The sequence below is a fragment of the Lissotriton helveticus genome, chromosome 7, assembly GCF_964261635.1.
Source record: "Lissotriton helveticus chromosome 7, aLisHel1.1, whole genome shotgun sequence".
Taxonomy (NCBI): Eukaryota; Metazoa; Chordata; class Amphibia; order Caudata; family Salamandridae; genus Lissotriton; species Lissotriton helveticus.
The window spans coordinates 1,897,821,985-1,897,841,693 of NC_136068.1; the positions used below are offsets into that span (position 1 = coordinate 1,897,821,985).

The 19,709-nt window shown below is 45.7% G+C and overlaps 1 pseudogene; it reads left to right on the forward strand.

Annotated features, from left to right (window-relative positions):
* The window catches only part of LOC144769887 (uncharacterized), a 33,451-nt pseudogene extending 19,270 nt beyond the window's left edge, over positions 1 to 14,181 (forward strand).
* Positions 14,182 to 19,709: the final 5,528 nt, after the last annotated feature.

A 19,709-nucleotide genomic window follows, 5' to 3' on the forward strand; every position in this document is an offset into this window, starting at 1 on the left:
TTCAATAAAAGATGTTATTTATTGATCAGTCTCTTTTCTCATACAAGAGAAATGGATCGATATTATTGCAATACTTATGGTTAAGTAAAGTGCATACATTAAAAGCAGAAGTATAAAATAATACTGTAAAAACATTGATATGGTTTCTAAGCCATATGAAGGTTTAAAATGAATAAAATATATACATACATATATACATTTGACTAATCGTACTCAACTGGTGTTTCTAACTACGCCTACCCCGTGGACCTGACCTAAGCCTAATACGTGGGCGGGGATAGAAAGTTACAGTTTAAGTTAAGTTTGTTTTTGCCAAGTGACTGACTAAAGAATTCTCTGTGAGGGGTTATTCAGTTCTGTACCTGGAATTTAGGATGGATGAGGGATGGTATCTCTCGTCTCTGGTCTCGATATTCCAGGCTGCCTGCGAGGGCTACCCGGAAGCGCCGGGGCTGGATTTCTCGGCAGGAGAAAGCAGCGTCTCGTTCTCAGCGCGTCAAGAAGGCGGGGCTGCGCCAGCGGGGTCTGCTCTGCTCTGGGCTTCGGCAAGTCTGTTTGCTCCGATCTCGTCACCACCGCGTGTGTTTGCATAGGGCAATATCGGTAATATTTATACCTTTAAGGTGCCGAGATTGACGTAAGGATGGACATAGATACGTCAATAAGGATGTCATACGACTTGGTCGTTAGCACATTCTTTTGCTGAAGTTCTCGAAGAAATCAAAATAATGGCCACAGGGTTTTTCCCAGGTTGACATAGGTTTGATTTGTTTTGAGAACTCCGTATGCCTTATCAGGGACTGGAGGAATATCGCTTGTCTAATTAGATGGCAAGCGTTATGACCTAATCAGATAACACGTTCCTGTGCCGTAGTGTGGCTTTATCAGATAACGGTTCCTGCATCATGGGGGTTTTCTGCCTCATGGGATGGCTGCTAGTTAACTTGTTAACCAGAATAGGGTCAGGAATAGGGGGATCGATACAGAACCTATAGGAATACATCACATTATGTTTAGTGGCAGAAGAGAGAAAATGACAGTGCGGGACCCCAGTAGAGGGGGAGGTTCCCATAGATAAGGAATCCCTTGCTGGATCCAGTGCCCAATCCCTGTTCCTGTCCCTGTGTGGGTAGATGGAAGAGAGGGAGTGTGGAGGAGAAATGGCTTGCTCAGGAGGGTGGTTATCCCCTGAGTGTAGTGTGTGTGTGTGTGTCTGGATTCCCCAGTATGGTAGGATCCAGTGGTGGCAGCTAAAATGTGTCCAGTGCGTGAAGTCCCATTCCCAGTTCCCAGATTATGGTGCCTGGTGCTCAGTAAGAGGGGTACAGATTGAGAGTCAGGGGCAGTGAGGAACTGTCTCACCAGTCTGGAGGGGGAGTGTGTGGATGAGTGGTGTGTTCAACTGGAGGAGTTGGTGTGAGTTTTTTAAAGGAGCTTGCACGGGAGGTGTACCTCTGGTGGTGTGCAGGAGGGCCTGCAGAGGCACTGGACAAGAAGGTGGATGTCTAGCGATGTGTTAGATGTCTTGCAGAGGCATTGGGGAGTGATTCTAAAAGTAGTGGCTTGTGTATCTGATGATCCTGTGTAGGGGAAGAGGTTCATGTGTAGCCCAGCTAGGTCCCAGTAGGATGGTAGGGGTGTAGGGGCTCACGTCCTGTCTCAGTGGAGGCGGAATGAGTGTGGGACGGTGTGTCCCACGTTGGCCCGAAACCATGTCTCAGGGCCTGGAGGGTTCCCTAAGAGAGCGCCAGGTCAGGGGCCTAGGCTGTACTTATAGGTCATTTGAAGAGGATCTTCCTGTGTTTAGAGGACGGGGAGTGTCTGTAACCAGAACTCCGGTGGTCCTAGTGTTTGGCAGTACCGCTCCTGAGTGGAGGGTGCAGAAGTCCTGGTTCGCTGGGCATTTGACCGTCTAGAGTGCTTGACCATTTGTGGGGCCTCTTGAGGTTGTTGGCCGAGGAGGGGGGAGGCCAGGTTCAGGTTCAGCCTGACCTGGAGGGAAGGGCATCTGTAATCAGTGTCCTGACCGGTTTTGGCTTCCAGGGGTACTGCTCCAAGGTGGGAGGGTGCAGAACTCTGGAAGGGGGTGCAGAGGGACGGTGTCCTTGTCTCTGACCCCGCTGCAACCTGAGGGTTTTAGACCCTAGGTTGGGAGATTAGGAAACTTCCAGGTCAAGAAGGAATCTCTGCCAAGGTAGATCAGCTGAAGAGACTGAGTAGGCTGCCCTTGCTGTGTGTTCTGGGGCCCACCTGCAGTTTGTTGTTTCCACTAAGGTAGAGGAAAGGGGACTTTGCTGTGTGCTGTGTCCCCCCACCTGCTTGAAGAGGGACTGTGCTGTGTGCTTTGTACCTCTGAAGTGAAATAGTTTCCAGATCCCAGGTGGTAGACCAGTGATGGAGAGAGGTCCAGATCTGGTGGGAGAGTTCTGTTCTGGTGGGTGTTTCCCTGGGAGGGTACGGAACCCCAGAAGTAGAGGTAGGGTGGGGCATTCTTGCCCGTGACCTCTGGTCAGCCTGAGGGTGTGATCCCTAGGTTGAAGGATCAGTGGTAGTTGTAGCTACACTGAGAGGGAGAGTGGCTATTGTGTGCCAGGGGTTACTGCCCCCCACTCTGTGAAGTGGTCAGGACCTGTGACATTTGGATGGCCTAGGGCCTGGTCCTGGCCGTGGGCGACTAGGGAGTGCCAGTGGGGTATCCTAGTAGGGACAGTGAGTACTTGTTGAGAGATCACCATGTGGGTTCAGAGTGGCGAAAATCCAGAGGGTGTCCCTGCCGTGCGGGCCCGTGTCCGTGTTTTGTCTCCCAAAGCAGGGAAGCCCATCAGTGGAGTGATTGGTCTACCCTGCGTTTTGGCTGGAAGGGGGTTGTGTTGCACCTGGCCCTTTTTGGCAGGTTCACCCCGAAACTTTTTGCTTTTTCCTAGCCTGTTTCTGGAACCTGGTGTTGGTGATTTTAGGCCTTGGCGCACTTTTTCACTGTGGTACAGTGTAAAGTGCGTGAGCTCTCTGTGTATGTGTGGTGAGTGACCTGCCCTCCCATAGGAATGCATGGGGAATCTGTGTGACTATGGTAGTTCCTGATGTGTGGGGAGTGCAGGGTCGAGTTTGGTATGTACGAACTCGTGAGATTGAATGCTGCGTAATGATGTATGCAAAAACAACAGGTGACAAAAGCAAAAACAACAGGTGATGGACAGAATGCAGAACAATGTCATACATTCACCCCAGTACAGAGATCTGGGCCTAAATCTATCGTTTTTTTGCTCGCCATGCCTTTCCAGTTTGAACCCAGCCATATGCAAATCAGTCTTGACCCTGTGCCCCATGGGAACAGTCCAGCCCGAACTGCCAAGCCAGGTCCTCCCTGGACTGGAAACAAGCATCCAAGTACTGGTTTCGGGCTTTCAGCCCTCATCAGTCTGGATAGCTTGATTACAGTGGCATGGAGAGCACAGGACTCATGTCTGAGCATACCCGTCTCACTCGGGGACGGGTATGCTTTTGGCCACCATAAGTGTGGCAGGGTATGCTCAGACGTGAGTCCCTTGCTCACTTTGCCACTGGATTCAAGCAAGCCGGGCTGAAGACGGCTGGAATGCCAGAAACCAGTCCTCGGAAGCTTATTTCCGGTCCAGGGAAGACATGGCTTAGCAGTTCGGGCTGGACTGTTCCCATGAGGCACAGGGTCAGATTGATTTGCATATACCCATTCCAGAACTGGTGTGGCAGAGTGGGCTAAAGAACGGTGATGGATTAAACCCAGATCTTTTGACTGGGTGTGAGTGTTTGATTGCTTCTGATGATCCGTCCATCACCACCCCCTTTTGTATCGCTTTTGGCCGCCATAAGTGTGGCAGGGTATGCTCAGACGTGAGTCCCTTGCTCACTTTGCCACTGGATTCAAGCAAGCCGGGCTGAAGACGGCTGGAATGCCAGAAACCAGTCCTGGGAAGCTTGTTTCCGGTCCAGGGAAGACATGGCTTGGCAGTTCGGGCTGGACTGTTCCCATGAGGCACAGGGTCAGACTGATTTGCATATAGCCATGTCAGAACTGGGGTGGCAGAGTGGGCTAAAGAACGGTGATGGATTAAACCCAGATCTTTTGACTGGGTGTGAGTGTTTGATTGATTCTGATGCTCCGTCCATCACCACCCCCTTTTGTATCGCTTTTGGCCGCCATAAGTGTGGCAGGGTATGCTCAGACGTGAGTCCCTTGCTCACTTTGCCACTGGATTCAAGCAAGCCGGGCTGAAGACGGCTGGAATGCCAGAAACCGGTCCTCAGAAGCTTGTTTCCGGTTCAGGGAAGACATGGCTTGGCAGTTCGGGCTGGTCTGTTCCCATGAGGCACAGGGTCAGACTGATTGTCATATAGCCATGTCAGAACTGGGGTGGCAAAGTGGGCTAAAGAACGGTGATGCATTAACCCCAGATCTTTTGACTGGGTGTGAGTGTTTGATTGATTCAGAAGCTCCGTCCATCACCACCCCCTTTTGTACCGCTTTTGGCCGCCATCAGTGTGGCAGGGTATGCTCAGACGTGAGTCCCTTGCTCACTTTGCCACTGGATTCAAGCAAGCCGGGCTGAAGACGGCTGGAATGCCAGAAACCGGCCCTCGGAAGCTTGTTTCCGGTCCAGGGAAGACATGGCTTGGCAGTTCGGGCTGGACTGTTCCCAAGAGGCACAGGGTCAGACTGATTTGCATATAGCCATGTCAGAACTGGGGTGGCAGAGTGGGCTAAAGAACGGCGATGGATTAAACCCAGATCTTTTGACTGGGTGTGAGTGTTTGATTGATTCAGATGCTCCGTCCATCACCACCCCTTTTTGTACCGCTTTTGGCCGCCATAAGTGTGGCAGGATATGCTCAGACGTGAGCCCCTTGCTCACTTTGCCACTGGATTCAAGCAAGCCGGGCTGAAGACGGCTGGAATGCCAGAAACCGGTCCTCGGAAGCTTGTTTCCGGTCCAGGGAAGACATGGCTTGGCAGTTCGGGCTGGACGGTTCCCATGAGGCACAGGGTCAGACTGATTTGCATATAGCCATGTTAGAACTGGGGTGGAAGAGTGGGCTAAAGAACAGTGATGGATTCAACCCAGATCTTTTGACTGGGTGTGAGTGTTTGATTGATTCAGATGCTCCGTCCATCACCACCACCTTTTGTACCGCTTTTGGCCGCCATAAGTGTGGCAGAGTATGCTCAGACATGAGTCCCTTGCTCACTTTGCCACTGGATTCAAGCAAGCCGGGCTGAAGACGGCTGGAATGCCAGAAACCGGTCCTCGGAAGCTTGTTTCCCGTCCAGGGAAGACATGGCTTGGCAGTTCGGGCTGGACTGTTCCCATGAGGCACAGGGTCAGACTGATTTGCATATAGCCATGTCAGAACTGGGGTGGCAGAGTGGGCTAAAGAACGGTGATGGATTAAACCCAGATCTTTTGACTGGGTGTGAGTGTTTGATTGATTCAGATGCTCCTTCCATCACCACCCCCTTTTGTACCGCGTAATGATGTATGCGGCATGAATGTGTCTAGTGCGGAAGTGCCACTTCTAGACATGGGTGTGCGTGTGTAGTGAGTCTGCTGGCACGTGATTGGCTGGAGCCTGGCTCCAGGAGTGCCTGGGCCTGCTTGTGGATTGACTGTCTGGTTTGAGGGTGAGTGGGGCTGGGGAGCCCCCAGGAGGTTGTCTGAGTCAGCCCTTGGTTGAATGACTGCATCTGCAAATAGAGTGGTGGGAGGAGATAGCACCTGGGAGTGAATAGGGCTGTGCCTGCATGCCACAATGCTGGCTCCACCTCCTGCTGGGCAGCTGTCACCTCTGCCCCTCACACTGAAAGGAGTTCCCTATAACCAGCTGTAGCTGGTTCTCACACTGCCTTGCACCTTTAGACAAAGGTTTTTGCTGTATAAAAAGGGGCTGTGTCCCCTTACAACATTTTCTTGTTTCTGACTTGAATCCTGCCAGGGGCGTGCTGCTGCTTGGGCCCAGGGAAAGGCTTGCCTCCCTGGGTCCTGCCCAGCCCCTGGATACCTGATGGCCCTGGCTGCCTGGATGCCTGCTGGACTGGGAGGCTGGAGGACTTTTCCTGGTTCTTGGGAGCTGCTTGCTCCATCTTTTGATGATCCTGGACTTTGGGGGGGGGGGGCACTAGCGCCTGGGACTGCTGATCTGGCCCCTAGCACTGAGAGCGCTTTATTTTGCCCCAGCGAGCGCTTTATTCTTGCCCCAGCACATGGGAGAACTTGATCTGCTTTTTTTTATTAATGTAAGCGAGCGAGTGCCCACCTCGCTTATTCTTGATTAACTTATTTCAACCCCCGAGCCCATAGGAATGAATGGGGCATTACCGGTCGGTATTTACCGAATCGGTAAATACCGACTTTTAAAGATTCGGTAAATCCACATCTGGATTTACCTACATCTCGGTACTTCTATTTTACCGATTCATAAATACCGAATCGGTAAAATTCGGTATTTATGAGTCGGTAAAATAGAATTACCTACATCTGGCCCTTAGTTCCCAATGGACCTCCTTTACTTGCGGCGGTGTGCAAAAACAATTTCTGCATTTGCCTATGGGCTACAAGAATAGTCCTGGGATTTTTACTGCCCGCATAGTCTCTCTTTCGGAGAGAATTGACCAAGATGCATGCTCGTATGTGGATGACATATATCTCACAGATGACGAACTTTGAGAGCATCTGTGTCGTGTAAACAGCATCATTTGTAACTTTGCGGACATGGGTTAAAATTTAACTTTGCAAAATCGCACACTGCAGAGTATACAGTGTTGTTCCTGGGCTATGAGCTCAACAACGAAGGTAGAGGATTGGCTCCTCACTACCTGGAGAAATGCACACAGCTGCGCGCTCCGACGACACTGAAAAAATTACAGTCTTTACTGGGTTTCTTAAATTTCGGAAGAACTTACATTCCGGAATATGCCCAGCGTATCAAGCCTTTGTATGCTTTGATACAACCAACTTTTTCCAAATCATGCTGGCTGCCTGAGCACTCAGCCATTCTGCAATCCTTGCAGGCTGATCTGCTCGCTTCTAAATTTTTAGTGACTCGTGACAACCACACCAACCTGGTGATAAGGATCATTCCAGGGATGGTGGGTTTCACATACCTGACTTTTAATGAAGGAGACACAGTACCTATTGCTTGCAAGTCACACTTGTACACTTCGGCTGAAATGCGGTTTTCCACTGTGGAGAAAGTTTTAACGGCTGTACAGATGGCGATTCTTAAGGAACGTGCTCTGTCACAAGGAAAACACATGTTGGTTGTTATCCCCTGTCCTCATTTGGAGGCAGTTACACAAGCCAGTGTTTCAAATTCTAAGGCTTTGCACCCTCGGTGGATTCAATGGGCTGCTTCCTTGACGTCCACGGATGTCACGTTTATTTTTTACGCCTGATTACGGTCGCAGGAGTACTTGCAGTATGAATTTGTTCATCCTGCTCCTCTAGCTATGCGGCCTTTGGAGGACTTCCATTGCATCATTTACACTGATGGTTCGGTGCAGGTTGCGCATGGCTCTAAACATGCCTACATTTCCGCATGCGCCATTGTGGTAGGTGCCATGGTGAACGATGAGTTCAAGTCCAGACTCATGCACACGCAGACTCTAGGGGACTGCACCGCACAATTGACAGAGCTTCGGGCTCTATTGCTTGCATTGGAGTACGCAGATCCTAGTGTGACGACTCTTATTGTGAGTGATTCCTATTACTGTGTCCAGTCTTACAATGAAAACTTGTTCTTTTGGATTCAGAATGACTTTCGTGATTCCAAGGCTAGCATGATAAAACATAAAATGATCTGGGTTCGAGTGGCTGAGCTTAAAGAGCAGTTGCCACTTGTGTTTGTGATTCATACTCTCGGCCACCAGCGTGTTGGAGTCCACGCTGTGGGTAACTCGCTTGCTGATGAGGCAGCGAAATCAGCGGTATCTACATATTTAGTTGCAGCAGTTACACGGTCCAAAAGTAAGATTGATGATGATATCTTGGCGGCTGTTGCTACAACTGAGAAGGGATGTAAACATCCTACGGGGTTCCCTTCGAAGTACACATACCACTTAAGTCCCGATAAGGTTCCTTATGTGAAAATACCTGACGTTGGGGAACGGTTGATTCCCAACTTGGATCGCAGGCCTACATTGATAACAGCTGCGCATGAAGGTGTGGCGTCTGCGCATGCGGGCGTCTCGGCCACTGTAACTCAATTACAACAACGTTTCTGGTGGCGGGGACTGTACAAACAGACGCGCGATTATGTCCTTCAATGTGACATTTGCCAGCAGATTAAGCCTTCGACTGCTGCGCGTCTGCCACAGACTCAGTTGTACATTTCTAATAAACCACTAGGTTGCGTTTATTTAGATCACTGCGGTCCTTTTTCTTCTGATACTGCGTATAAGTATATCTTAGTAGCAGTTGATTCATGCACACGCTTTGTGTGGGTATGGCCCCATTGCAGCGCTGATTCACGGACTGTCATAAGAGATTTGCATGTCTTTTTAGGGATTTTTGCCTGTGATACCTTCCATTCAGATCAGGGTCCGGCTTTCGCCTCTAAGGCGTATAAGGATGCCATGATTTCGATGGGGGTCCAAGTCAAGTTTTCGTCTCCATACAGACCTGAGGGTAATAGTGTAGTGGAACGAATGAACCGTGACTTAAAGCAATCTTTGACAGCACGAGTTATAGGCACTGGCAGAAACTGGCTGGCCCACCTCAATGGCCTGCAGCGTGCTCTTAATAATCTCCCTAGAAGGTCTCTGGGTGGGCGGACCCCATACGAAATGCTCCTTGGTATCAAGATGTATGTCCTTGACCTTGACGGTCTACACTGCGTGGCCCACGCCACAACCTTTGACGTATATGGACATTGCAATGTTTTACAGGATCTACAAAAGACCAGAGACAGTCTTGCAAAGGAACATTTGCCCTCCACATCGGATGATGCATTGCAGATCCCGGTAGTTGGCTGGCTACCCCAAGTTGGAGAACTGGTTCGAGAGAAGATCGATAACAAGAAAGAATTTGGTCCTACCTATCGAGCTCCGGTTCCTGTCCTTGGCGTGAAGGGCACAAGAACAGTCATTTTACACCCCTTCCAGGTCGTAAGGAAAACAGGTTCATTTCAATTGACAATGTCAAGATACACAGAGTGGCCGATTCTTCCTAGCATGACACCGGCGGTCGCCTGTCCTTCGATAGTGAGAAATTCTGTTTTGGCCAATGCTTCTAGTCCTGAGCCAGAGGTGGCCCTCCAGATGCCTGCAATTTCCAGTCCTTTATTAAGTACTTTGCCTGGTGATAACGTTGATGAACTTGATTACACTTAACCGACTGACTTATCAATGCCTGATTTACAAACTCGTTTGGCCATAGAATCCAGATTCTCATTTGACTCTGTTTCAAATAACTCGAAAAAGCCCCCACGTTTTGCAGTTTATGCCAGTCTATTTAAAAAACATTTTTGATTCCCCCTTGGACATATATTTGGCTGGTGCTTTTTTCAATTTACCTTTTTATGTCAATTGGTTTTGTGTTTTATTTTTTTCGAATCATCAATGGACACTATGTCGAGGAAAGAACATGCATCGACATCTAAATGGAACTTTGGCCCCCCTTTCCTCATCGCATTCCGCACACAGACTGAAAAGAGACTTGACTTTTGTTAATATCACTGCTTGGCCTGTCCTTGATGGGATTGTGTGGGATGCCGTTAAATTTCAAATCCATGGCCCTACTGAGGTTGTTAATGTACCTAATGTACTTAGGGTAAACATGGGGGATGTAGTAAAACAAAACATACGTTCTGATGATTGGGATGTTCAGGCCGTAGAGGCTTTGTTTTCTGATTTGAAATATTATGCTGCCTTTGATGCTGAGGATTTGTACTTAGAATCTGCTAATTATGGTGATTTGTTTTGCTTCCAACATTTTGGCAATCACTACTTACATAAAACTAATTCCAGAAGGAATACTGTAAATTATACGCAATGGGAGCATTGCCCAGCTCCTTTACAAGGCCGTTCGAATATATTTTTTTTAAAAGTACACTTATTTTACCGACTTTAATCAGTCCAATCCCGAGTCTTTTTATTTTAAAATGACACAGAAGTCCATGTCCAAGGTTAGACTTACCGATACTAAATTATTGTACTCGAAGTACTTTCTTGATCAGATGTCTGTTGGCGGCTACGAGTTGTGGAAGGACACTATTGACCTTAAATCTGTTTGGGGTTCTAAAAGCTGGCAGGTACAAGGCACTGAGGCTTTGCACCGTGCATGTCTCATCCCAAATCATGTGTTGTTTTTTAATTCATCTATTTCGCAAACAACATGCTTTGGATTGGCTACTTCTAAAAAATGAAATACACCTTCCATCCCTGAGTTAGAAGAATATTCTGGCTGGAGTAATATTACTCAGTTTTCCATTAGGGAATTGCAAGCTCTATTGAAAAATTCATCCTTTAACATATCCAGTGTGGATCCAAAAGGTTGGCTGATGTGGCACAGGAGTGCTGATTCATGCCAGCATTGTTTTCTTGGTTTATCTGATGGCTTTACACAAGTCAGACCTGATCCACGTTTTGAAACTGACCATTCTGTCACCACTTATTCAGTAGGCAAATTAGGTCAAAATTGGCTGAAACATTCTACCTTGGCTGCGGTTAAACTGCATCTATCCAAGGTGGATGATGATGTAGATTTAAATGATTTCATTAAAGGCCCGGCTAGTGTCAGATCAAAAAAGTGGATATATGCAATTTACAATGAAATCTGGAAGATATCACAGATTGAGGCAGCGACACGCCTTAGAGCTATTGATCAAGCCAATCTAGAAAAAGTGCTTGCGGTTGTAGATAATAGTATTAACATGCTTTCCTCCCGCAGTTACACGTTGGATAATATTGTGTCCTCTGTAGTGGATATTGTGCAGGATAAAGTGTCTGTGTTATACCATGGTCAAAATCAATTGCGGTCAATTATGCAATTTGCATGGACCCTGCAGACGCTTAATTCTGGCAAGGTGCCATGGACCTACATGAATGTGTCCTCCCTCTTTGCCCCTTTTAATTTAACTGACAAGCAGCGCTTGCTTTCAATGCGAGATGCATCTTTTTCCATGTTACATATTGAAAGGTTGGAATCTTTACCATTCTCTGTGGCAGAGGCCACTGCTGCAACGTGGCTTATCCACGGATTAATCACATTACCATTTGCTTTGTATAAATTTACAAATTGTATGCGATATATTGCTATAGGTCAATATGAACCATTAGGTAATTCGTTTCTCCATGAAGTCTGGTCACTCCCATTTACTTACACATGTTTAAAACACGGACAAGAAGTGTATCTGAATGGGGAGGAGTATACAGAGACACCAGATCACTCCTTAATGTGTAGTCACATTCAATTGCCGTCCAAATTTAGCCTGTGTTTTGAAAGGGGCTCCAGTTCCCGCAATCGTCCCCACTTTCACATTACTGGCAAACGGTAGTTATTTACTTTTAAATAATGTAGATTGTTGTAGGTTAATTAGAGGTGTTGCTTATGTGGTGACTGTATCTGAACGTGTGGTCTGCTGCAAAAATGTTCTATACCCCCCCCCCCACATGGGAAAGGGGATGCTTCCATCTGGCCGCGCATCCCAACCTTGACGGCGAAGTGGCCTTGAGTTCGGCTTGTGAAACATTTGTGCTTCACATAGCTAACACCCGCACAGAAGTGCAGGCTCTTTTAAATTTTGATTTGCCGTTGCATTTCAGCAAGCTGATTCATTCAATCTTTAACGCGTCCTCCACTTCTGGGCTAGCACACTTTTTTAAGATAGTTAGCAGTGGTCTCGTGACTTCCTTTGAAATAATATTTGGGGTCATTCCTGCTTTCTTCCATTCTATATTTTTGAGTCTGTTTGGTGGATTCCCGGTTTTGCTGGCACTAGCTGCAGGCGTTCTGGTGATATTTTGTTTTATTAAAAATGGATGCCCTCCTGTGCTACACGCCGCACAGCCCCACCTGGCACTGTTTCGCAACAGGATGCTTGAATACTATGGCACGCTGCCGCTTGCGACATTAAGCAGGCATATGGATTATCGTTTCGATTTTCCTATTTTACATGCGTCCAGCCTGTGTTTCTTTGCCTGAGCTGCGATTTCGACTGGGCCCTTGATTTGTGTCTCTGCAAGACGGTGTCTCCTGACGTCGATTTTAATCATCTAATGAGTCCCTTAGTTACTCACAAGTTGGTTTGTTCTGGCGAAAGGATTATGGCCTTGGAAGCGATGCATGGACTCATGGGTCATTGGAACATACTCGCAGCAGCGCAAGATTTCTTGGCACAGAGCTTTATTGAGAACCCACCGAGTTGTCCTCTGATGGTGATAGAGGCTCCGGTACTGGAAATGCACGTATGTTCTTAACCACTATTAAATTGGATGGCTGAACTGTTTTCGGATGATGACAGTGACTTCCTGTTGGAGGCTGTTGCTGCATATTTTGCATATTCGGTCTGGTCCTAAAGGCTTTCCAGGTTTTTGATGACACCCGTTTTATACTTACATAGTTTTTTTTAGGCAAATTGTGTATACATTTTTCACCACCCAGACCTATTGACTTGAGGGGAAGTGAACAATGGATTGGCAAGTTGGAATTTTTTTAATTGACTTATGAGAACTTTTTTCCACCATTTTTAAATTTTGACATGGCTTATCGTTCTTGAACTCTGCTTTCATGATGTGCCCCTTGCCTTATCTTATCTTATCTTATCTTATCCATGCTCGGATCATGGGGGGATGTCATATAGTTACTGATTACCTATATACCGTGTTAAGTTATCATGAGCTTATTAAATGTTTAAACGCCATTTTACCTTTTGCTGCTTCTGCACACGACACATAATTGTTGTTTTAGCTTTCAGCCTAGAAGAGCATTGTGATTTACATGAGAACAATATGTTATTGCTCTCATATCAGCTTTGCTTTGGTAAACTATGTCTGTACAGTGAGTGCTGAAGCTTCAAGGATAACTTGACACAGTATTGTTGTGAGGTCTGATCTTCGCACCTTCCGGGACATAACATAAGTGCAGCTGCTGCCAAAATCTGGCTTTAGGCCGTTTTATATTGCTTTGGTTAGAGCACATTACAGACACTTGATGCGGTTTGCATGCAGAGAGCTGGTGGAAGATGATGTAATCCTCTGACACTGAGATCTTGAGGTATGGGGCCGCCCTGATAAAACCCAAAGAGACCGTCTTAGATAATAATATAATATGCTAGTTAGGGAGGGTGAGAATTAGGTGTTGTTAACCCTATTCGTTTCAGCATTTTAGTATGTTGTCACTGTTTGCCTTTTATGGACTAGTAACTATGCTGATAACTTTGCTTCTGATAATATGTTTCCTTGTATTATCTAAGATACTGCGCTTGAGAAAACGGCATTAGTAAATAAATATTTCAAATGTGCACGTGTCCTCACTTACTCCACGTTCTGGTTTGAAATGATTGTATAACGAAAGAGTGCTCATGTGTTCCACCTGAGGTATTCTAAGTTCATGTTCTGGTTTGTCTAAACAGTGGGAGTTTGTTATGACCAATGAGACACTGTAGCTAGCTTGGTAAGGGGATTTTGGGTAATGAAGTGAGTTTTGGGTCATCCTAATTCACTGTGGTTCCAAATCTCTATGCACAGTTCTGTAGGAGAACGTAATTCCCGCTACAATCCAGTGAGCCCACAGATGCTCGCTGACACCATCAATACATCCTGCAATGCTCCTATACTTCAGAATCTTCTTGTTCCGCTAGTCTCTCTATGACTTGGCAAGACTGACCGCTAAGAACGAATTTGACGGGGTGAGTTTCTTTAAGAGGCCAAACTTTGCCCATGACAATGTGGAGCGCAGGTGGAACCTCAGACGACTCTTTGCCACCTTTCAGGAGCTAGGGGCAGAAGTATACCTGCAGAACCCAGCTCAGCTACAGGTTGGTTTCAGGGGGATAATTCACAGCTGTATTTTCAGGCCCAAGCATAGCAACAGGATATCACTAGCATTCAACAGAGACAAAAAGCATATCCATCTTTAAAGGCTTCTGTGGACATCCTCTTCTTATATTTATGGAACTCCCAACTTAATCTCTTTACAGGAACTGATCTAAGACAATGATAGACAATAGTGGATACAATCTTGATGATACAATCTTGTGACCTTGATCACATCCCCCATCGGCCTAATTGGCAGCCCCAGCTCCTTCTCTGGTGTGTTTGTACTCCCACTCCTCCACCTCCTTCTTTACCTCTATCCTTTAGTGGGGACATGCTCTTCCACTACTTGACTGTTACTGTAGCCTTTTCAAAATGTTTTTTTCCCTAATGTTGAGACCTGAGCAACATGGCTGATGACTGGTGGAGCTGCTAGACAGCTAATGAGGAGATTGGCCCTGGTTTCCCCCTCGACCATCACCTCCTCAGCCGGACATTGGACACAGTTCTTCCTAGTCTCCCTTCTATGGCTCCTTCCTCCCCTCCTTTCCCACAAATTCTCTCAACCTCGTTGTTTGTTTACTGTACCTTCATACACTATTGTAGCTGATGTAACTTGTAAGGCAATGTTACCCTCTGGTTTAGCGCTCTGATACCTCCGGGTCCAGCCAGCGCTATATAAACCTTGTTAGATTGTACATTGTATTACAATGATCCTCTGGTTAAGCACTCTGATACCTCCGGGTCTAGCCAGTGCTATATAAACCTCTTAAATCAGATACATTAAAAACTGGTTTTCCTGAACACTGAGACCTGACCGACATGGCTGATGCCGGGTGGAGCTGCTAGACAGCTTATGAGACGATTGGACCAGGTTTCCCCCTTGACCGTCACCTTCCCTGCCGGACATTTGGCACAGTTCCTCCTCGTCTCCCCGTTCTTACTACTTTCTCCCCTCCCTCCTACGAATTCTTGCAACATTGTTTATGTATACTGTACCTTACTATGCTCTTGTAACTGATGTCACTTCGAACGCAAGAATGCTAAATGTAAAGCGCTCTGATAACCTCTTGGGTCAAGCTCGCGCTAAATAAAACTTTATAAATAAATAAATAAATACAATGCCTCAAACTGATTCACAGACTTTTGAGGGTGGTGTGAGGTAGGGGGAGACTCGGGGTGCCACTGGGTTATGATTACTCAGAAGACATCATCCTGGCTCGGCTGGGCCTGGTTACCTTAGCTATAGGTGGTGGGAGGGGGAATGGTAAGGAGATTTTGGGAGGACAGCGAGAGATTGGCACAATGTGGAAAAGACTCATAGGTATCTCTTTCCTTTTTTTTCTTTTTTTTTCTTTCTTCTTTTTCTTTCCTCCTTTCTTCTTGCATACACACTAGATGGGTAAGATACGTGTAGCAATGATTAACATCTGTGGCCTTAATGACCCCAAAATGAGACAGCACACTGCAGCTGGGCTTCAATTATTGAAGGCAGATATTATCTGCAAGCAGGAAACGCACATCGAAAGGGCCCAATGGCACTTATTCAGTGCATTTGGACATATGTTAGTGGGGGGAGGCGACACAAAATTCACGGACACGTGGGTTGGCAATTTTGACATCTAACACCACCCTTCTATTTAAGCAAACATCAGTGGACCATTTAGGGAGATGGGTAATACCCGAATGCAGCAAGAAATATATTTTCAATCTATGGCAGCACCTCAGATGACCCAGCTGTGTTTCATATAAATTATAAATTTGCAGTCTGGCCACTCCCTATAATTCTATGTAGGGATTTTAATATAAATATACCCAGCTGGATATATGATATATAGTGGTAGGGAACCGAAAGTGTTTCAGGCATTAAGGACACTATTCTTTTTTTCAATAACAGCGGTTTTCACAATCATCTGGGCCTTAGCCTTTTTCCATCCTTTAACTTTATTAGCACCTTTTTTCGCACATTTTGTATACTGTTTCTTTAAGGCGTGGCACCTACAGCGCTGATAAAACGCCAACGCGGATGCGCGTCATTATTCACTACCCCTCATTGCGGCTTGAACACTGGCAATATCTCGGTAAGCTCCCAACTTGATATACCCTTTCTAGTTTTAGATACAGCATGTCTCCTTCTCTGTAGAACAACTAGCACAACTCGGTGAGTTTGGGTAACTTTTTTCAAAGTCTTAGGAGAAGGTCGGAATTTCTGTTGTTGTATGCTATAGAGTCACGTTAATTTACTTACTTGTGTCACCCGTCGGACACAGCTATCACTCCTTAGATTTGCACAGCAGTTTGCCGCACTTGACAACTCCCGTCACAATGATTTACCATCATCTTTAATTTATGTTACATGAATGATATTCACGATGGACACGGCAGCTACCTCTCTATGGACAATTGTTTTACCCGCACTTTAACACCTTAATGATGCACTATCACGTCCCGTTCAGTTACCCAGCATATGCATCCGTCACTTTTTTCCGATTTTTGGTAATCTTTGAAGCATATTACTGTGGACTGTATGATGAACAGTCTCCTGTTTCCTTTTCATTTTATAGAACCTATTCAGTGACTCCTGATGAAGGGTCATGTTCCAACCCGAAAGGCATTGGGTTTATGAATATGCCATGGATTGAATTTGAAGTGTGACCATGGATTGAATCACATGTTATATGGCTTGAATGAACATTAAAACTTTCACAAATTGAACCAAGAATTTGATTGAAGAGTGATAACTTCTTGAATACCCTGTTCCAATTGGTTCAAGCTATCCTGGCTGATGAGGGCTGAAAGCCCGAAACCGGTCCTAGGATGCTTGTTTCCAGTCCAGGGAAGACCTGGCCTGGCAGTTCGGGATGGACTGTTCCCATTGGGCGCTGGGTCACAGCTGATTTGCATATGGCTGGGTCCAAACTGGTATGGCATGGTGAGCAAAAAAACAATGGATTTATGCCCAGATCTCTGTACTGGGGGGAATGTATAACATTGTTCTGCATTCTGTCCATCAACTGTTCTTTTTGCAGTATGGCGAGAGAAAGCATACAAGTGTAGCGAGCAGGTAGGACGCCACCTGGCAATTATAGCTAGACAAAAAGCATCACGAAACATATTATAGGAAGTCAAAGACTCAGATGGAATTGAAAATGGTTTTTATACATACTATCAAAAGCCGTTTCAAGAGGATTCATCTGGGGATACAGGAGATGTTAAGGCGTATCTGAACTTGAATCCAACACAGCAATTTTCTCAGGAAGACCAGCTAATGTTGGATGAGCTCCCGCAATGAATTGAGATATGATTTCCCTAGCGGTAAGGCCGCTGGCTTAGATATTTTATTTTATAAGTTTTATATAGTGCTTGCTTTACCCTTAGGTATCAGAGCGCGTTACATGCACACTGTAAAAAATAGAAGGAAATTGCTTTACATAGTAGGAAGGCAGTAAGGAAGCAAAACAGAGATAAACCAAAATACAACATGAAAATAGGTAAACAGTGCAGGGGAGGGAGAGAAAACAAACGAAGGTGGTTAACACACTCCGGCCACCAACTATCCTTGAATGTCAGGAGAGAGAGGAGTCAACTCGGATATTGAAGTTTAGGTTAGTTGACGTTGGGCAGGAAAGTATTTGTTGAGGAGATGGAGTTTCAAGTCCCTTTTGAAACAGGAGAAGGAGGGTTTGGTTGAGTTCTCGTCCCAACTTAAAGACTCTATGATGCAATTGTTCACACATATATTCTAGGGTGGACGACCACCAGATTCCTAGTCACAAGCCAAAATTGTGATTGTCCTTAAAAATAAATAAACCGCTGTGCAAGCCTCGTTCGTATCTGCCTATAACACTGATTAACAGCAATAGCAAGATTTACTCAAAAATCTGGCTTCAATTATCATAAAGTTGTCCCCACCCAGCACCATGGATTTATCCCAGGGCGGGTGATGATGGACCACACAAGAAGGGTTATTTCACTGTTAGATGCTACGAGCATTTCCAGGGATCCAATGGCGCTAATTTTGTTTGACACAGAAAAGCCACTTGACAGGGTCTCCTGGCCTTTCCTGTGGGAGGACCTGTCAAGGGTGGGATTTGGAAAGGGGCTACTACATGCCATTACAATGCTTTATTTCTACCCTACGGCAAGGGTATTTGTTAACGGGGCACTTAAAGATCCTTTCAAAATGACAAGAGGCACCCGATAGGGATGACCAAGCCCACCATTGCTATTTGCAATCTATATTGACCCCTTTCTTCAACAACTAATAAGGTTATCAGGCTCATTGAAACGTATTGTTGGGAAACCAAAGTCCTGGCATATGCCGATGACATTGCCCTAGTGACCTCCGACCCTGATATTCCTAAAGGTGAAATTGAAGGAGAAGCTGCAAGATATGGGGCACTCTCGGGGGTTATTCTCTCAATCGTGGCAAAACGCAAATTAGTGGGCAACGAGAACTTAGTGATCAATGATATTAGAGTAGTCAAAAACGCAACATACTTAGGGATCGACACATCAGCAAACACAGATAATATCATTAAAGATAATATTGATCCATTATTAGGAAAAGCTAAACACAACCTGGCAAGACTGCATAATCTTCATCTGTCTATCATTGGCAGATGCAACATACATTATCAAAATGTTATGTCTGTATTTGCTGCGGGCAATCCAGCTTGAATTTACAGCCAATTGCCTGAAGCAAATAGAAGATCTGTTCTCTCGATTCATATGGGCTTACGCTAAACCAAGCAGGGCATATAAACTTATCACTCTACCCAGGGAAAGGGGACGACTGGCCCTACCAAATATAAGACTTTACCACTGGGCCACCACATTATTAAACCATTTAGTTTTAATACAAGAAAAGCCACAAGACAGAGCAATCAATGTAGTACTGACCCCCTGGAACTCATAATGGGGAGGAAGCTTGGGAATGGCCCTGGCGATATCTAAATGACAACCATTACAAAAAAGTTTGGCTTAAAACATTGCAAGGGAGTTTAGAATCTGGAGCTCTGTTCAAAGATTAACAGGAGAGGGTCAGTTTAAATATAACACACCACTTTGCAATAACCCTAATCTTCCAGAAATGTTCAAAGGCCCGATAATTAAAAGGTGGTCCGAGGCAGGGCTGACAAAGTTTGGAGCTTTTTTCTCTCCAGTTGGTCTGGTTTCTTTCGAAGATCTAAGAGAATGGTTTGAGTTAGATCGAAGGGATTTTTATAAATATCTTCAAATAAGGGATTTCCTAAATAAGAAAGGTGGTGGTCCAATTGGATTTTGCCAATATATTATAATCAACAAATTGAGAGATAATAGAGAATTATCAATACTAGTAGTTTTGAACCTTTTTAATTCGCTAATGAAAGATGATATTGATAATCGGGCAATGAGGTGGAAAGTGAAAGCCGGGGTCTCGGAAGACCTATTGTCTCACTCTATTAAATTGGCACGGAGTATCTTAATCCCTGCCCAGCCACAAGCACAATACTATAAAACCTCATTCTCACTATATTATACTCCGAAAAGAATTGCCGAATGGTGGACGGGGAGAGTAACATTATGCTCCTGGTGTGCCTCAGATCAGGCATACTTGATTCATATATTTGCCTCTTGTGATGCGCTTAGCAAGCTAAAGCAAGAGATCAGTAGTTTTTTTACGGAGGCCCTAGGAATTGGCTGTCTTCTCTCTCCATCTCTG